The following is a 21,126-nucleotide window of genomic DNA, read 5'->3' as shown; positions in this document are numbered from 1 at the left end:
GAGCAATACGCAATAAATCTCTGCCTGTAATTCCTATTTGCACACAGAGTCATGTTTTCACATTAGTCACAAAACGAAATTTCTTTGCCAATTTGAAAGCACACTTACTGCTCTTTTTTTTGGCAAGTGATAAACACTTTTACAGACTGACACATTATGAATCCACTTTTCAGATTTTTTACAAAGCACATGTCCAAACTGCTTTTTCAGACCAGCATCATTTGTAACCTGGGTGTCTGCCTACACTCCAGCAAGGGCAACCAGCCTTAGTGATGCTGAATGTATTTGCATTACTGACTGAAACCTCAAACCCCACTCGCTTGTGAATACTGTGCATGATTCCACATGGTAAGCAGCTACCTGTGTGCTAAGAGTCTGCTTCTGCACCAAAAAATGTCTCCCCCTTTCCATCTAATGCAACTGTGAAATCACCAGAGAAATACGCAATAAATCTCTGCCTGTAATTCCTATTTGCACACAGAGTCATGTTTTCACATTAGTCACAAAACGAAATTTCTTTGCCAATTTGAAAGCACACTTACTGCTCTTTTTTTTGGCAAGTGATAAACACTTTTACAGACTGACACATTATGAATCCACTTTTCAGATTTTTTACAAAGCACATGTCCAAACTGCTTTTTCAGACCAGCATCATTTGTAACCTGGGTGTCTGCCTACACTCCAGCAAGGGCAACCAGCCTTAGTGATGCTGAATGTATTTGCATTACTGACTGAAACCTCAAACCCCACTCGCTTGTGAATACTGTGCATGATTCCACATGGTAAGCAGCTACCTGTGTGCTAAGAGTCTGCTTCTGCACCAAAAAATGTCTCCCCCTTTCCATCTAATGCAACCGTGAAATCACCAGAGCAATACGCAATAAATCTCTGCCTGTAATTCCTATTTGCACACAGAGTCATGTTTTCACATTAGTCACAAAACGAAATTTCTTTGCCAATTTGAAAGCACACTTACTGCTCTTTTTTTTGGCAAGTGATAAACACTTTTACAGACTGACACATTATGAATCCACTTTTCAGATTTTTTACAAAGCACATGTCCAAACTGCTTTTTCAGACCAGCATCATTTCTAACCTGGGTGTCTGCCTACACTCCAGCAAGGGCAACCAGCCTTTTTGATACTCAATGTATTTGCATTACTGACTGAAACCTCAAACCCCACTCGCTTGTGAATACTGTGCATGATTCCACATGGTAAGCAGCTACCTGTGTGCTAAGAGTCTGCTTCTGCACCAAAAAATGTCTCCCCCTTTCCATCTAATGCAACTGTGAAATCACCAGAGCAATACGCAATAAATCTCTGCCTGTAATTCCTATTTGCACACAGAGTCATGTTTTCACATTAGTCACAAAACGAAATTTCTTTGCCAATTTGAAAGCACACTTACTGCTCTTTTTTTTGGCAAGTGATAAACACTTTTACAGACTGACACATTATGAATCCACTTTTCAGATTTTTTACAAAGCACATGTCCAAACTGCTTTTTCAGACCAGCATCATTTGTAACCTGGGTGTCTGCCTACACTCCAGCAAGGGCAACCATCCTTAGTGATGCTGAATGTATTTGCATTACTGACTGAAACCTCAAACCCCACTCGCTTGTGAATACTGTGCATGATTCCACATGGTAAGCAGCTACCTGTGTGCTAAGAGTCTGCTTCTGCACCAAAAAATGTCTTCCCCTTTCCATCTAATGCAACCGTGAAATCACCAGAGCAATACGCAATAAATCTCTGCCTGTAATTCCTATTTGCACACAGAGTCATGTTTTCACATTAGTCACAAAACGAAATTTCTTTGCCAATTTGAAAGCACACTTACTGCTCTTTTTTTTGGCAAGTGATAAACACTTTTACAGACTGACACATTATGAATCCACTTTTCAGATTTTTTACAAAGCACATGTCCAAACTGCTTTTTCAGACCAGCATCATTTCTAACCTGGGTGTCTGCCTACACTCCAGCAAGGGCAACCAGCCTTTTTGATACTCAATGTATTTGCATTACTGACTGAAACCTCAAACCCCACTCGCTTGTGAATACTGTGCATGATTCCACATGGTAAGCAGCTACCTGTGTGCTAAGAGTCTGCTTCTGCACCAAAAAATGTCTCCCCCTTTCCATCTAATGCAACTGTGAAATCACCAGAGCAATACGCAATAAATCTCTGCCTGTAATTCCTATTTGCACACAGAGTCATGTTTTCACATTAGTCACAAAACGAAATTTCTTTGCCAATTTGAAAGCACACTTACTGCTCTTTTTTTTGGCAAGTGATAAACACTTTTACAGACTGACACATTATGAATCCACTTTTCAGATTTTTTACAAAGCACATGTCCAAACTGCTTTTTCAGACCAGCATCATTTGTAACCTGGGTGTCTGCCTACACTCCAGCAAGGGCAACCATCCTTAGTGATGCTGAATGTATTTGCATTACTGACTGAAACCTCAAACCCCACTCGCTTGTGAATACTGTGCATGATTCCACATGGTAAGCAGCTACCTGTGTGCTAAGAGTCTGCTTCTGCACCAAAAAATGTCTCCCCCTTTCCATCTAATGCAACCGTGAAATCACCAGAGCAATACGCAATAAATCTCTGCCTGTAATTCCTATTTGCACACAGAGTCATGTTTTCACATTAGTCACAAAACGAAATTTCTTTGCCAATTTGAAAGCACACTTACTGCTCTTTTTTTTGGCAAGTGATAAACACTTTTACAGACTGACACATTATGAATCCACTTTTCAGATTTTTTACAAAGCACATGTCCAAACTGCTTTTTCAGACCAGCATCATTTCTAACCTGGGTGTCTGCCTACACTCCAGCAAGGGCAACCAGCCTTAGTGATGCTGAATGTATTTGCATTACTGACTGAAACCTCAAACCCCACTCGCTTGTGAATACTGTGCATGATTCCACATGGTAAGCAGCTACCTGTGTGCTAAGAGTCTGCTTCTGCACCAAAAAATGTCTCCCCCTTTCCATCTAATGCAACCGTGAAATCACCAGAGCAATACGCAATAAATCTCTGCCTGTAATTCCTATTTGCACACAGAGTCATGTTTTCACATTAGTCACAAAACGAAATTTCTTTGTCAATTTGAAAGCACACTTACTGCTCTTTTTTTTTGGCAAGTGATAAACACTTTTACAGACTGACACATTATGAATCCACTTTTCAGATTTTTTACAAAGCACATGTCCAAACTGCTTTTTCAGACCAGCATCATTTGTAACCTGGGTGTCTGCCTACACTCCAGCAAGGGCAACCAGCCTTAGTGATGCTGAATGTATTTGCATTACTGACTGAAACCTCAAACCCCACTCGCTTGTGAATACTGTGCATGATTCCACATGGTAAGCAGCTACCTGTGTGCTAAGAGTCTGCTTCTGCGCCAAAAAATGTCTCCCCCTTTCCATCTAATGCAACCGTGAAATCACCAGAGAAATACGCAATAAATCTCTGCCTGTAATTCCTATTTGCACACAGAGTCATGTTTTCACATTAGTCACAAAACAAAATTTCTTTGCCAATTTGAAAGCACACTTACTGCTCTTTTTTTTGGCAAGTGATAAACACTTTTACAGACTGACACATTATGAATCCACTTTTCAGATTTTTTACAAAGCACATGTCCAAACTGCTTTTTCAGACCAGCATCATTTGAAACCTGGGTGTCTGCCTACACTCCAGCAAGGGCAACCAGCCTTAGTGATGCTGAATGTATTTGCATTACTGACTGAAACCTCAAACCCCACTCGCTTGTGAATACTGTGCATGATTCCACATGGTAAGCAGCTACCTGTGTGCTAAGAGTCTGCTTCTGCACCAAAAAATGTCTCCCCCTTTCCATCTAATGCAACCGTGAAATCACCAGAGCAATACGCAATAAATCTCTGCCTGTAATTCCTATTTGCACACAGAGTCATGTTTTCACATTAGTCACAAAACGAAATTTCTTTGCCAATTTGAAAGCACACTTACTGCTCTTTTTTTTGGCAAGTGATAAACACTTTTACAGACTGACACATTATGAATCCACTTTTCAGATTTTTTACAAAGCACATGTCCAAACTGCTTTTTCAGACCAGCATCATTTGTAACCTGGGTGTCTGCCTACACTCCAGCAAGGGCAACCAGCCTTAGTGATGCTGAATGTATTTGCATTACTGACTGAAACCTCAAACCCCACTCGCTTGTGAATACTGTGCATGATTCCACATGGTAAGCAGCTACCTGTGTGCTAAGAGTCTGCTTCTGCACCAAAAAATGTCTCCCCCTTTCCATCTAATGCAACTGTGAAATCACCAGAGAAATACGCAATAAATATCTGCCTGTAATTCCTATTTGCACACAGAGTCATGTTTTCACATTAGTCACAAAACGAAATTTCTTTGCCAATTTGAAAGCACACTTACTGCTCTTTTTTTTGGCAAGTGATAAACACTTTTACAGACTGACACATTATGAATCCACTTTTCAGATTTTTTACAAAGCACATGTCCAAACTGCTTTTTCAGACCAGCATCATTTGTAACCTGGGTGTCTGCCTACACTCCAGCAAGGGCAACCAGCCTTAGTGATGCTGAATGTATTTGCATTACTGAGTCCAACCTCAAACCCTTAAACTATTCTTTTATTATACCAGTACACCTTAATTTATTGTCAAAACATAGTCCATATTATTTTACATGTTCCTCACATTTAAATTTCTCCCAAAACAGAAAATAAGAAACACAACTTCAACAAAAAGAATTGCATTTCTATTATTCATTTCTTAATTTACCATATACATCCCCTCTCAGACTCTAAACTCACCTTTAAAATGAGTTAGTTGTGAAAGAAATGTGGCACTCAAACAGCAGATTATCAGAGCCAGGATCTCTGTTCTCTACACCTCTCTCCTCTCAGCAGAACCAGATAATGGCAAACTTTCCCTCTCTTTTTCCACACATATACATGTTAGTTTCAAATCTCAGTGCTTGCCCCTTTTTTTCAAATGTAATCACACATTTCTATTGGTTGAAAACCCAACCCTTTTCCAAAAGTACCCTTCCCCCAGCTTGACTTCTGCCTAGTACCCTTCCCCCAACTTGACTTCTGCCTGCTACCATAGCAACAGCTCATGGAACACTGCTGTGTGGAGTCAGGTCAGAAGTTCACCAAACAATGTTTCAATTCCAAAGAGCAAGAGTGCTTGACTTTTCAAACCTAACAGCAAATCCATAGTACTGTTCTTTGGTAACACATTTTTCTGTACCAATACAAAACATGCTTCTATTAATTTACACATACAGCCTAGTTTTTATTCTAGAATGGTATGAAACAGCCAATCAGTTCTTTTTTTTAAAAAAAAAATATGTATGCCTCCATTTCCAAACTGTCTTTCTTTTCATATTGCCATTCTACTGAAAGACACCTCCTGAGTGCATCCAGTTCTCCTTTGAAGAAGTTCACAGTGTGGATTGTAGGGCACAGCTATGTCTTCTGGAGTGAAAAGTATGCAGAGAAAACAGATATGGTGAGAGACCTTGCTTTGCCAAATGTAGACATTAAATGGATTGGTCAGAGAGGGTTAAAGTGGCACCAATTGATGCCATTGGTGAAATCCTTCATGCACATCCAACACCCTGACCTCATAATAGTGCACTGTGGTGGCAATGACCTAGGCACTTTGACTGGGGTAGGTCTGGAAATGCTTATGAAGGAGACCTTTGCACAACTGTTTTCACTTTTCCCTAAAACTGCCTTTGTGTTTTCTAACATATGCCAAAGGCAAAAATGGAACTGGTCCAATCATTTCTGTCCGCAGATTGACAAAGCAAGAAAGCACGTCAACAAATCTGTTTCTGCTTTCCTCCGTGACTATGGTATGGGTTCCATTTACCACAACAACTTGCGTTTTGACATGCAAGACATTTATAGAGGAGATGGTGTACACTTCAATGATGAAGGGAACAGAGTCTTCCTCTTGAACCTTAGACTCTGCATCGGTACTTACTTGTAGGTACCACTAAAAAATCACTTAATAAACACAACGGCTCTTTTTAGAGCCCCCTAATATCTAAACACTTAAATCTGATTTTCATTTCTTTTTTTATTTTTTTTTCTACCGTACGCGTACCCCGTGATTTTTTTTAAAATCAATAAATGTTTTCTTTGTACTTTTCTGTCCTTCTTTGACCCCCTTACAAATGTTAGGGGGTCTGTAACTCTCCTCCTTGCCCCCTTTTCTTGTTATCACTCTTTTTTTTCTGAGTGAAACACACGAAATGGCGGCCGCCGCTTCCTGGTTTCGACCGATTCGAATGTTTACTAAGATCTAAGAGCCAATCAGAATCGCGCTCACGCACGCCACCGTACGCGTACCGTAAGCGTACCGTAAGCGCACCGTAAGCTGGCTCAGATATATATATTGATTTAAAGGCTATTTTCTCAGAATCTACTGAACAGATTTACACGAAACCTACAAAAGGCACTTCCTTGACCTGAGGACTACCTCTCTGCCAAATTTCTAGTAATTCTGTTCAGCCGTTCGGGCTGTAGCTGTGTCTAAAGGTCCTATGGAAAAATGCATGGGAAAAACGCGTTTTGGGACCCCCCTTTTATCTCAGCCCCCGCTTGACGAATCCCCCCGAGACTTTCAGGGTAGGAGCGGAGCGTAGCGCCCCACCTATTTTGAAAAATTCGCGAGGATTCGTCGACCGGCGCCAAAGTTATTCAAAATAGAATGTTGCGGATTTCCTATGAAAACGTAGTCCTAACTATAACTACCTACTGGCGACCGCCAGTAGGTAATTCTACTGGCGGTCGCCAGTAGATAGTTATAGTTAGGACCACGTTTCCATAGGAAATCCGCAACATTCTATTTGGAATAACTTTGGCACCGGTCGACGAATCCTCGCGAAATTTTCAAAGTTGGTGGGGCGCTACGCTTCGCTCCTACCCTGAAAGTCTCGGGGGGATTCGTCAAGCGGGGGCTGAGAAAAAAGGGGGGTCCCAAAACGCGTTTTTCCCATGCATTTTTCCATAGGACCTTTAGACACAGCTACAGCCCGAACGGCTGAACAGAGTTACTTGAAATTTGGCAGAGAGGTAGTCCTCAGGTCAAGGAAGTGCCTTTTGTAGGTCTGGTGTAAATCTCTTCAGTAGTTCCTGAGAAAATAGCATTTAAATCAATATATATATCTGAGCCAGCTTACGGTGCGCTTACCGTGCGCTTACCGTACGCGTACGGTGACGTGCGCGAGCGCGATTCTGATTGGCTGTTAGATCTTAGTAAACATTCGAATCGGTCGAAACCAGGAAGTGGCGGCCGCCATTTTCTATCTCGCACTCTGAGGGGGTGGAAGAAAAACAAATGTAAAAAACATATAAAGGGGCTGTTTAGACTGCTACCAACCACCTAGCCTTGATGGAGGTGTCCTCAAAGAACCCCCAAGGGCAAAAATGCAATTTTAATTTTTTTCGAAAAATCGCCGATTACGCTTACCGTACGCGTACGGTAAAAAAACTGCAAAAAAAAAAAATATCCATATTCTCCACACCCCGTGAGCAAATGGTGCCCGAAGGGCACCATTTGTGCATGGCATATCACCCGACCATAGCACAACAAAAAATCAAACAATACCTTTCACAACGAAGCGCATCATATGTCCTCCATGCGCGCACGGTGCGCGAAGCGCACCGTGCGTACATGGCCCATCCAGCGTAACGTGGGCACGCGGTACGCATAGCGCGCACGGAACGAACTGCGTTAAGTGGGCGCGCACGCCACGAATGGCGTAAAGTAACTTAGCATTTAAAAAACCGTACAAATTCACTGAAAAAACCATAGGTTTCACACACGTTATGGTTAGGAATTAGCATTTAAAAAACCTTGCAAATTCACTGAAAAAACCATAGGTTTCACACATGTTATAGTTAGCTGGACATTTTACTGATAAAAAACCAATGAAATTCCCCCGTTATAGTTAGTGCAGGCAACTATAACTCACGCGACCGCAATCCTCTGCTGATGACATATGTGTCTTTATGAAAAAAAAATATTTGTAATATATGTATAGCTAAAATTTATTGGAAGAAGACATGGGCAAATAAGTGTCTAAATACAGTATTAGCATCAGCAGAAGATTGCGGTCGCGTGAGTTATAGTTGCCTGCACTAACTATAACTGGGGAATTTCATTGGTTTTTTATCAGTAAAATGTCCAGCTAACTATAACATGTGTGAAACCTATGGTTTTTTCAGTGACTATATAAATAGATAGATAACATAGTTATAGTTAGGACCACGGAAATCCACAACATTCTATTTGGAATAACTTTGGCGCCGGTCGACGAATCCTCGCGAAATTTTCAAAATAGGTGGGGCGCTACGCTCCGCTCCTACCCTGAAAGTCTCGGGGGGATTCGCCAAGCGGGGGCTGAGAAAAAAGGGGGGTCCCAAAACACGTTTTTCCCATGCATTTTTCCATAGGACCTTTAGACACAGCTACAGCCCGAACGGCTGAACAGAGTTACTTGAAATTTGGCAGAGGTAGTCCTCAGGTCAAGGAAGTGCCTTTTGTAGGTCTGGTGTAAATCTGTTCAGTAGTTCCTGAGAAAATAGCATTTAAATCAATATATATATCTGAGCCAGCTTACGGTGCGCTTACCGTGCGCTTACGGTAAGCTTACCGTACGCGTACGGTGACGTGCGCGAGCGCGATTCTGATTGGCTGTTAGATCTTAGTAAACATTCGAATCGGTCGAAACCAGGAAGTGTCGGCCGCCATTTTCTCTCTCGCACTCTGAGGGGAGTGGAGGAAAAACAAAGTCCGAAAACAGTAAATGCGGCTTGATAGACAGCTCCCAACTACCCAGGCATTGTTATGGTGTCCCCAAAGAACCCAAAAGGCAAAAAATGTAAATTTTTTTATTTTCGAAAAATCGCCGATTACGCTTACCGTACGCGTACGGTAAAATTTTTTTTTTAAAAAAACAATATCCACGTTTTCCTCACCCCGTGGGCAAAAGGTGCCCGAAGGGCACCTTTTGTACATGGCATACATATCTTTAAGACAATCTGTAGATAACCATTAACAACGATGTGCCTAATAAGGCCTCCGAGTGCGGACGGTGCGCGAAGCGCATCGTGCGTACATGGCCCATTTAGCGTAACGTGGGCACGCGGTGCGCGTAGCGCACCGCTTGACCACCGTGCGTGCACGGCACTAACTGCGTAAAGTGGGCGCGCGGTGCGCAAAGCGCACCGCGTGCTCACTGTGCGCGCATGGTGCGCGAAGCGCACCATGCGCGCATGGAACGAACTGCGTAAAGTGGGCGCGCACGCCATGAACGGCGTAAAGTAACTTAGCATTTAAAAAACCGTACAAATTCACTGAAAAAACCATAGGTTTCACACACGTTATAGTTAGGAATTAGCATTTAAAAAACCTTGCAAATTCACTGAAAAAACCATAGGTTTCACACAATTTATAGTTAGCGGACATTTTACTGATAAAAAACCATTGAAATTCCCCCGTTATAGTTAGTGCAGGCAACTATAACTCACGCGACCGCAATCCTCTGCTGATGACATATGTGTCTTTATGAAAAAAAAATATTTGTAATATATGTATAGCTAAAAATTTATGGAAGAAGACATGGGTAAATAAGTGTCTAAATACAGTATTAGCATCAGCAGAGGATTGCGGTTGCGTGAATTATAGTTGCCTGCACTAACTATAACGGGGGAATTTCAATGGTTTTTTATCAGTAAAATGTCCGCTAACTATAACTTGTGTGAAACCTATGGTTTTTTCAGTGAATTTGCAAGGTTTTTTAAATGCTAATTCCTAACTATAACGTGTGTGAAACCTATGGTTTTTTCAGTGAATATATATATATATATAAATTGATAGATAGATAGATAGATAGATAGATAGATAGATAGATAGATAGATAGATAGATAGATAGATAGATAGATAGATAGATAGATAGATAGATAGATAGATAGATAGATAGATAGATAGATAGATAGATAGATAGATAGATAGATAGATAGATAGATATAAACTATATATTTCGTATGTTTTTGGACAATATTAGAGTGATTTGATATTTTATTTCATATATATTTGTACTCACCATGTTTACCTCAATATTTTGTATGTCATCTAAGTCTAGGTGCTGAGTTCAAGATGGCTGGATCTTTTTCTGTCCTGAGGTTTTTTTTAGGAGCCAGCCAACTGGCCCTTGGAGTCACTCTGGTGGTCCAGAGTCAAAGATGCAGATCCAGTCCTTCGCTCAGGTAGTAGGGCTGCAGGGCAGAAGGGTAACAGAGTATCAGTCCTTCTGGCAGAGCAGCACAGCCGTACTTCTGAGTCTTCCACAAGTCCTGAGGTTTACTAAAGAGGGTCTGGGAGTCCAATATTTATACCTGCTGCACACTTTGAAGTAGGAGAAGGTTCTGGAGATTTCCACCCCCAGAGGTGTTTGGAATTTCCTGCCTCCCTGCCCTGGCCCCAGCTTGTGTGGAGTCGCAAAAGACTAGTATCAAACACTTTGTGAATGTACTCAGACAGAGCCTTTATGAAGTGCAGGTGTGGTAGGCAACAGCCCCTCCCCCTCATCAAGTCAGAGATGGCCCATCCTGTAAACACCTATGGCCTATCTGTCACTGTCTGGGAGAAATACAAAAATACCAACATCCAGCTACACCTAGTCATGTGGCTTAGGAATAGGATACAGGCTAAAAACACCAAATGGTTGGGACAAGGACATTTTCTGAATTGTGACATAAACATAAAAGAGGGCTTTGAATTACAATTATTTAAACACCAAAAGCAATACTCCTGCTTGCTTCCAATGAAAACATACTACTTATTGAATGTAATAAGTTAACCTGATTAATCCTATGGGAGAGAAAGGCGTTGCAGTAGAGAAAAACAAATTTAGGTCTTTTTCACTACCCGGAAAAACAAAACGTAAAAGTACATGTCCAACTTTTTAAGTGCACTGCACCCTACCCTATGGGCTACTTAGGGCCTACCCAAGGGGTGACGTATATGTATTAAAAGGGAAGGTTTAGGCCTGGCAAAACGTTGATATTGCCAGGTCAACATGGCAGTGTGAAGCCGCACACACAGGCTGCAACAGCAAGCCTGAGTCATGTATAAAACACTACTTAACTGGGTGGCAATATAGGTGCTGTTGGCCCCCTTGTACTATTTAATCTACAAGCCCTGTGTACATGAAGTACCCCTTTAGTAGGGACTTACAAGTAATTTAAATGTGGCAATTGGGTGTAAGCTAATTTTACCATGTTTAGAGGGAGTAGCACATGCACCTTATCACTGGTTAGCATCCCAGTCAAAGTTTTTACTTACGGCCCTAAACAAATTTATACTTTTATACCTTAAATAGGGCATTGGTGGTAGCTATAGGTAGATGCTCAATTTTCATTGTCCCATTCATGCCTTGGTTCATGTTGTTGGAGAGCTCCACACCTCATTTCAGATCAGCAGCAAAATATATATTTACAAATGATGTATCCGCAGTACCTCTAGACCCGGTAGTCCACAGGTCCTTTTTACTCTGCGGCACAGGGTCAGACTGATTTGCATATGGCCATGTCTGAACTGGGGTGGCAGAGTGGGCTAAAGAACGGTGATGGATTAAACCCAGATCAGTTGACTGGGGGTGAGTGCTTGCAATGTTCAACACTCCGTCCATCATTTCCTTTGGTTTTTGCTTTGTTCGCCATAAGTTGGCAGGGTATGCTCAGACGTGAGTCCCTTGCTCACTTTGCCACTGGATTCAAGCAAGCCTGGCTGAAGACGGCTGAAATGCCAGAAACTGGTCCTAGGAAGCTTGTTTCCGGTCCAGGGAAGACATGGCTTGGCAGTTCGGGCTGGACTGTTCCCATGAGGCACAGGGTCAGACTGATTTGCATATGGCCATGTCTGAACTGGGGTGGCAGAGTGGGCTAAAGAACGGTGATGGATTAAACCCAGATCAGTTGACTGGGGGTAAGTGCTTGCAATGTTCAACACTCCGTCCATCATTTCCTTTGGTCCTTTTTACTCCGCAGACACAGGGAAGTATTTTCACATGATCTACTGGTCTTTATGCCAGGCAGTCCTGTCTTGTCTGTCTTCCTCAGTCATGTGAACCTTCTGCATACCTTGCAGGCTGAACGACTAAAACCACTAAGTTAAACTTAGCTCCCCACTGGTAGCTATGGGACAGCACAGACAGGTTTTACTTAAAGGTAATGTGTAAAGTAGGTATGCAGTTCTCAAACTGCAATAAAGTTAAAACACAACACAAGAAAAATTCCATAACAATTAGGAACAATAAAGTAAATTTTAATAAATAAAATAACACCAAAATGATAAATATCTTATAAGAAAAAACGGAATTATGATTTTTTTTACTTTACAGGTCAAAATAGTGCGAAAAAGTATTAAGCACCAACGGCGGTCATCCGGTTGCCCTTGACCAGGCCAACGGCAAGGTTTAATGCCAACTGTGAATGAGGGCAAGTCAGATACAGGGACCAGGTTTGTAGTTCCAGTAAAAAGTTATAGCTTTAGACTTTGGGCATGATTTAAGTCTTAACGTACGGGTTACTCCATCACAACGGTGACCAATATCCCATCCGCCAAAATATGAATTCCAAAATATCCTATCGGATTTATTATTTCAGTGGACAGGATATCCATCACCATTGTGATGGAGTAACCTGCCTGCCAAGATTTGAATCATTGGATAGCTGCTGGATGGGGTGTCATTAAGCTGTTGAATTTTAGTGGGAACTCTTAGAGTGGGAGAAATTTGAATTTCACGCTCAGAGACAGACCCTCACTTGGCGAAATACTTATCGCATTTTGCCCATTGAAGATTTGTTACTTTAGACCTAGTCACTTTTTAGGAGCACAGATTCTTCCAGCAGGGAAAGGCTGCAGGCTGTAACTGAAGAGGGCTTCACTTGGCCAGATATCTTCTCCGTGAGGTCCTGCTGGATCGGATTTGCTACTGCTGAGAAGAATGTAGCGATAGCAGCTTGAATCTTTGGCCCCATGACAGCACATCTTCGTTGGATTGGCTTTGAAGGTCGGTCCTGGTCTCCTGTTGGTTCACTAAACACAAAGTTGGCAAAAAAGTTATTTAGTCTCAGGTTTCAGGAGCTTAAGAGTAGGACACTTTGGCATCAGCCCTTTGGGGGTTAAGACTCACTCCAGCAGGGGCCATAAACTTGGTCCAGGGCAGATCCCGTTGGATTGGAACTGATTGGCTGATAATACAGGAAAAGGCCTCTTGTTGTGTCCTTGTAGCCCAAACAGGAGGTCAGCCATACAACCCTTAGAGACCACTTCTTTGCCTGGGTACAAGAGGGAGAGTAGGTCCAGTCTTCATGGCTCTTCTCAGGTCACAGACAGCATGACCAGCCCTCTGCTATTCTTCCCCAGGTCCAGAGGTTTTTTATTTATTTATTTGTGTTTTATAGAGCGCAAACTTGACCCGTTAGGGTATCAAAACGCTTTCCAGGATTCACAAGTTGAATACAAGAGACTTAGCGGGGGTGGATACATTTCCGATAAACACAAGTAACCTTGACCCGTTAGGGTATCAGAGCGCATTACAGGATTCACAAGTTGCATACAAGAGACTTAGAGGGGGGTGGATACCTTTCAGATAAACACAAGTAAACTTGACCCGTTAGGGTATCAGAGCACATTACAGGATTCACAAGTTGCATACAAGAGACTTAGATGGGGGGGTGGATACATTTGGGATAAACACAAGTAAAACCATTTACGAGAAACAGGAGGTCCCAGATCCCAGGGTGGGATGCCCGGAGGTGACGGTGGAGAGCATCCGTATAGACCAAGGGGAAGCAGTAAACGGAAGCAGGACAAGGTCGCTTAGGTGATTTCAGGGCAAAATTTAGGAGAGGAATTTGCCCATTAGGAGGGTTTTGGCATCCTTTTTAAAGTGTGCCAAAGATGGAATTCTTCTAATGGCCAGCGGAAGTGAGTTCCATATTCTTGGTGCGGCCCAAGAGAAGGCCCGATTGCAAGTTGTTTTTTTCCAGTGCGCTTGGTTTTTGGGTGATGCCTGGAAGTGCAGCGCGGAAGGAGTAGGCAAATCAGGAAGGCGTTGGGAGCAGGTGGAGGATCTAGTTCGTTTCATAGGGCAGTGATTTTGTTGGAGAAGAAGGAGGAGAATTCCTCCGATGCTATTAGGGATTTGGGGGTTTCTTTAGAGGTTTTGGCCAGTTTATTATCTTGGTGTTTGACCATTTCGAAAAGTTTGCGAGGTCTGTTCTTGGCATTCCCCAGTTCGGATCGGAAGAATTCTTTTTTTGAGTTGAGGATGTGCCTATTATATGCATTTCTGGACTGGCAGAGAAGTTTTAAATGAGCGGCTGCCAGAGGGATCTCCTCTCACTGTTTAGGGACCCATTGAACCAGGGGTTTCTGTCTTTGATTTGGGTTCTTTTTAATTTAAGTGGGACAAGATCATCAAGAATGTTAGTTATAGTCGAGGAGTAATGATCGTTGAGGTCATTGACCCTAGGGATATGAGGGGGGAAGTTAGACTTGCAGCAAGCCGCCAATTTCCCGTGATCAAGGTTCTTGGTGTCTCTGACCCAACGTTTAGGAATCACCGGTTGTGGTGCTCTTGTCTTATGGGTACCAGATAATAGGAAAGCGATAGCGTGGCAGTCAGACCAGTCGCATGGGTCTATAGAGATAAGCTTGACTGCTGATTCCTTAGCGATGATCCAGTCTAGAATGGCGCCTTTTGAGTGTGTTGGGAGTGAGCAGGCTTGGGTAAGGGCTTGGTCGGCCAGGAGGTCATCCATGGCGTTAATGTGAGGGTTCTTGAGGTCGTTCCAGTGCAGATTGAAGTCACCAAGGAAAATGTCTTTAGAGTTGGAGGAAGCCTTGGCTGTTGGGACTTCCATGAGGTGGTCAGCACAGCTGTCATTCATGCCTGGGGGGTGGTAGAAGATGTGCAGGCTGCACAGTTGGGTGGTGTTGCTGCATATGGAAAGTGCAAGGTATTTGCAGGAAAATAGAAGTTGGTGTGTTCTGAAGAGGATACTGTGGGTGCTATATTTATGCCTAAATCCAGCCTGTGGGTGGGCAAAACTACTGGCTAGTCCATTAGCAAGGGGAAAATGTTCCCAGGTGACCATATACACTTTTGCAGCACTTCTGTGTGCTTTACTGTAAACAATCCCAAAGTGCCCCTCTCAGCCTAAACCTAAAATAACAGAATTTTTCTTCCCCTGCACAGTGCTCCTGTGCCCTCCTGTTGGCATGGTAAAGATGTGTACCCATGTCCTGAGTGCTCATCTGTTTTGTCTGGATCCCTAATGCAGATTTTTAGTCATGGTCTAAAATTGATCATGCATGTGCACCATGACTTGGGTCTGTCGCACTGATTGTGGTCTTGTTGTACCAGGAGCGGAGCCAAAGCGCTACTCTCATAGTGGTAGAAGACAACCGCCTTCACCAGGAGTTAAGCAGCACAAGCGTGGGCATGGTAGCACACCGTGTAGTTATCAGTAGTAGTGAACAGGACCTTTGTCATTGGAGTGAGGCCTTCAGGCTCACTCACCTTTTTTAAATTTCCGCTGCTAAGTCCTTAACTCACTCTTGGCCCAGGTAGATGTGAAATTCTGCATAGTGCAGGAGTAGTTACTCTATGCTGCATGTGTGTTTGCCTGGGAAGGGTCCAGTACAGGGATAGAGCTGTACCGTGCAGTGCATGTACTGGGTGTATGTATGCCTGAGATTAATACATTACATGAGAAATGTAGTGCTGTGCAGTGCGTATACAAGGAAAGCATGTGCTGAGTGCATATGTGCTTGTGTGAAGTACAATACATGAAGGGTGAAGTGTGCAGCATGCACATGGTGAGTGTGTGTGCTGGCTGTGTGTGCTTGTAAATAGCACAACCTGGTTAAACATAGAAAAGCTTCAGCACTGAACAATGCATGTAGACTGAGTGTGTGCAATAAGTGCATGTATACATGTGTTACGAACTCGCACTCGAGCGCACCACAGCGACATCGTCAGACACCCCAGCCCCGAACTACGTTTCCCGGCATCCCGAGCGTCATCACGCTACACGCCTTGTCGCGTGCATCACACCGCTACGTCTCTTACAAATGCGGAAGCACCACCATACAGCGCGTCGGAAATTCCTGCCGGCGGCTGCGGATAGCTTCGCGCAGCATCTTGTACACGTTCCTTGTTTGCAGGGGAAGAGCTGGATCCGGTACAGTCTCTGCAGCACTCCTAGAGCTCTCCGAGGCCTTTATGCCTGCCACCGAGGTCTGGTAAGGGTGCAGTGCACCGATACAATATCCGCTCCTTCTCTACTCATCTCCCCTCCTCCGTTGGTGAGCCATTGTCGCGCTCGTGCGGAGGGAGGATCCTTGTTCTAAATTCCTTTGTGCTTTGTTGGAATAGCTCTAGTGCCTCGCATTTGAATTCTTATCGGGTGGGGCTACGGGGACTCCCGGTTCTTCGCATTCCACAGGAACCCCCTCAACGAGGCCTGAACTATTGAGTGGCCTCAGAGAGCTACGCTCTTCCTGGTACCTAGGCTCCTCTCAGTTAGCCTGGAAACAACAAATAACGTTTGCTCATTCTTTTCGCCATATTCTGAAGCCAAGAATATAAATATGAGACACATTCATGAGCGATGTCTTGTTGGTGTTTATGTATACGTTGGTTATTTTTGCTCTTGTGCTTTTTAATCTACTCCAACAGGGATCTACCGTAAGATAGCGGTTCACACGCTCTCCCTGTACTGAAGAGTGGAGTTTATACTAGGGTAGGTGCTGCGGGGTGGGGAAAACACGCCTTGATTGCTGTCTATATTGGGGAAACTCTGTGCGAGAGCTGGTGAAGCTTTTGATGTTGTTCTATGATGCCCTTGTCTATTATTTGTATTCATATATTTAGCCAACACAACAGAACAACAAGTACGACCATGCTAAGACGTAGATGTGTCTAGTCATAAAGCAACTTGTTCTTTTTCTTTACAGGTATATTAAGGAAGAGAAACTTAGTAACGGTCATTATATTGCCGGATGTGTAGTCAAGAGGTTAGGGGAGATAGGTAGGGTATTAAATCTTGTTTCTTGTGTTTTACAGGTCTCCCTCCCCGCTGTTCCCTTCCTTTCCTTCCCCCATTTGATCCTCCCGATGACCTGTGCCATTATGGCTATTTAGGCTTGGGTAGATCAAGAGGTGGACCACTATTAGCAACAATCCGATCCCGAGGACTGAACCAACGTGACAACATGTAAGGGTACAATGCATGGAGGAACATTGCTGGACAGAAGGTGAGCTGTGAATGCACACTGAGTAAATGTGCCTGCATTGGTACATTACATGGAGGACCTTGGGTTGTATTTTGGGAAGCCCAGGCCTGCCGGGTGAAGACATGAGGAGTAGAGGAATCCCCCCAGAGAGATTTGAATACTGCTGCATTCCTGTGAGCTGGGTGGGACACCAACTGGTGGGAAAAGGAAGAGGCTTATTTTACACTTCAAAAGACTTCTCTTTGATTCAGTGATAGCTCACAATTAAGGGCCTGGACAAATCTCTGGAAAGGCGATGAGGCGGATAAGTATATTATGAAGAGTAAGGCTGATGCACATATCACTGTGCTGACATCCAGGTGTGAACTCTAGTCACTCCCTTGAATTGTGTTGTGGGACAATAAGCTTTGGAGTCTTGCCTGCTGTCACAGACATATTTCATGAGTAAAGAAGAAGATGTGAGAAGTGTTCACATTAAAAGAAACAGAAAAACAATATATGAAGTTTGAAGACTCAGATCCTAAATTGCATTTTGATATCTGGAAAGGAACTCTTAAATGGGGAGGTTGAGGCCCCAAACGTGTCATCTGCCAAGCAGCCAGACGGGCTGTGTGAGAAGGGAAAGCTCTGCAAGATTTCTGCCTGTGACCAGGACTAGGGGAAATTGCCTTTAGTCTTTCTGCTGTGTGAGGGAAAACAAGGCCACCTGCTGTGGAATCTGGAGCACAAACCTTTGCCTGTTTATCAAGACAAGTGTGCCCTGTGAGGAAGAAGGGAACATTGGAGGGAGCAATGTATAATGTGTAGCCCTACTGTGAGGACTCCATGTATGACGTGTGAGGAATTGGCTGAACAACAATCAGGCTGTACCCCATGTGCAGGATTGTTTTCATCTACCAACGTGTGCTAGGTGAGGGCTGTGTTGAGCACCTTGTAGATCTTGCTAAGCTTGTACCACAATGCTTAGTTAACCCCATATGCCACAGGAGGCCACCGGCAAAGTTGCTACATTGTGATCATCTGGGCAGAAGTACTTGTGCTGGTGGAGTCTGCAACCGTATTACCACGCATCGCGCAACTCTGTATGTCAGGAGGGGCTGCCAGTACAAAAGTTGCCAAAGGATTCAGGCGGCCGCAAGAAGTCAGACTGAAGCTATGTTCTGTGGATTGGACTGGTACTTCAAGGGAACTGACCCCGACTCACCACTGAGTTCTGCCGGAGATGCTGTGAACGATGTCGCACCCTTGCTGGTTCCAGTCAGGAGCTGAAGAAAGCATTTCCAGCAAAGCCTCCTGGTGGGTAGAGCCAACATACCATGTCTTTGTGAGCTAGGAGCTACCCCTTACATTTAGAAACCTCTGGTAATGATGCTCATGAAAGAGAGCCGGCATTGCTGGGTGCTGCTGCATGGGCTGCAAGCAGCCCAACTTCTCTGAACTGAGCAGGACTCTGGGGAGCTCAGGTTGAAGGCACCTGTTGCATCTCTAAACTCTTTTGTGCTGCAAGAGCAGGTAAGGTAAGTCAGATGGACTCGGGTTGACACAATGCTAATGGTGCTGCAGCATCATAGGACTGACTAAAATCTAAGGGAAATTTGGAGTAGGGCCTGATAGAGTACATTCCCTGGATGCTGCCACCAATGAATGAGGAATACCTAACACAAAAGATGCTCGACCAGCGATCTGGCTGAGAACTATGAGAGCCCTGACTTCACGGGGGATTGTCTTGTTGCTTTCGAATGTTATATTCCTTTGCATGTGTAGATTTAGAAATAAAATGCAACTTTTTCCTTCAAAAGCAAATATTTGGCTATACATTAACTTATTGTTCATACTGTTTTCACTTTGAGTTATGAGTTGTGCTCACTGACCTGCATCCGCTTTGAGGCAGGCATATAACTCCGCTCCACTTGCAGAGTTCACAGAGATTTGTCCATGGAGCATGGGGTTGTGTAAAAACTCTGCAAACTACCAAGTGGTAGAGTTTTGTCTCGCACACGGCTCGCTAACGTTAAGTTGGTGAGTAAGAAAATCAAGCGCTAGAACGGCTCCCGTGAGATTTCTCAAAGCAGGCGGTACGACAGGTCACTACCTTTCGTGTTAAGAAAGCTGCCGCTCGAGAAGAACATCCACACGAGTGGCAGAAAGTAACAGCGTCCTCTGGTGTGCCGCATGGTCCATTTGCACCGATTTTACAGTGTGGAACAAGCTACCGGAGCTAAAAATCAGCGCAAACAGCGCAATGTGCCAAACTGCACCACTCGCAGAACTCTGCGGAATCTAACTGTGTTTTTATGTAACTCTGTGGTTTTCGCGAAGTGAAACTCTGTGAGTTCCACCCACCCCCAATCTGCGTCCCCGCCAAGGGAGCCTTGACTGCTCGACCACAGCTACCACTGAGAGTCAAGTGCAGAAGGGGCACGTGGCTCAGTTGAGCAGGATCCATAGTAGGTCAGACCCCGAGACACTGGGAGAAAAGGCTTTAACTACCACAGTTGGGCCCAGTAACCCCTGCATGCCCCATGTCTATCTGAACGGTGGTCTGACACCTTCCTAAGGTGTGGCCAGGGTAGTTAGCGACCCCCTCCTCTGTTGTCACTCAAATCCAATTGTAGGGTGGCTCCTCTGCCACACTGGGCCTGGATCCTGACTAGCTAAGGGTGAAAAAGGAAAGTGCAATCCCAGATGTTAGCTCCTTTTGCCTGTGGCAGTGAAGATCCCTCCCAAGTTGATTAACTTTCTGGGCACAACCCTAATGGCCAGTCTGCAAGAGAAACAGAACACTTCTCCCACCCAAGGGCTTTGTCTCATGTCTGGGAGCAAGTTCACATACCATTAACCTCTTCTGTGCCCATGACGAGATAGTCTCGTCATGGAGCACGGTCGCGCTGTGCCCATGACGAGACTATCTCGTCATGAACCCCACCCACTAATGCAACGCCCGGCACAGGAGGGGGAAAGGGCGTGGCACTGAAGGGGTTAAGGAGGGCATTCATCTCCTGGGTGACATTTAGAAGTTCATTCATGTGGGGTTCTAGAAGCTTTATGGTAACATACAGAAAGTAAATGTTCTAAAATGTTTATTATAAATCTGACTTTATCAATGAATTGGGTCTGTGATAAATATGTTTTAAAGTCCAAAACTTAATTCTGTAGCAGTATCCTAGCAATTTTAAATGTACTATTGTATTCCAAAGCTTTCCTGTGGAACAGCTAAACCTGCTACTGTGAAAATAGCCTTTTGGTTCTTTTAACTTTAAGGACATGTTTAACATGAACATTTTACATAACCTACCCTAAAATAATATGCACCTTGCCTTCATGGGCAGTAGTTATTCAGGGGTGGCTTATTATTATTTAAAAGACGGGTTTAGGCCTGTCAAAAGTGCTTAATTTGACAGGTCGAATTTGCAGTTAAAACATTTTGTGATATGCCATACATGGCAAGCTTGTAGTCATGTTTCCCTGTCACTTCAGTGGGTGGCACAATGTTTGCTGCAGTCTAGTGCTGACATTTAACTTATAGGCCATGGACACACTTTAGGTACCATATAGGATGGACTTATAGGCAGGTTAAAAATGCCAATTAAGCGCATGCCAATTTAATCTTGTTGAAAGTTTGAGCATCAGCACTTTAACACAAATAGGTGGCCAGTTATACAGCCAGCAAAACAGTCAGGGCAAACATCATGGGTTACACCATGCAGAAAAAGGTCATTCTCAACACTCTCCATTGGCAGTGAGGTTTTTCCAGAGTAT

This window comes from Triturus cristatus, chromosome 9 (assembly GCF_964204655.1).
Source record: "Triturus cristatus chromosome 9, aTriCri1.1, whole genome shotgun sequence".
In the NCBI taxonomy this organism is placed as follows: domain Eukaryota; kingdom Metazoa; phylum Chordata; class Amphibia; order Caudata; family Salamandridae; genus Triturus; species Triturus cristatus.
The sequence above is the reverse complement of the archived record's forward strand: the minus strand, read 5'-3'. Positions refer to the sequence as shown.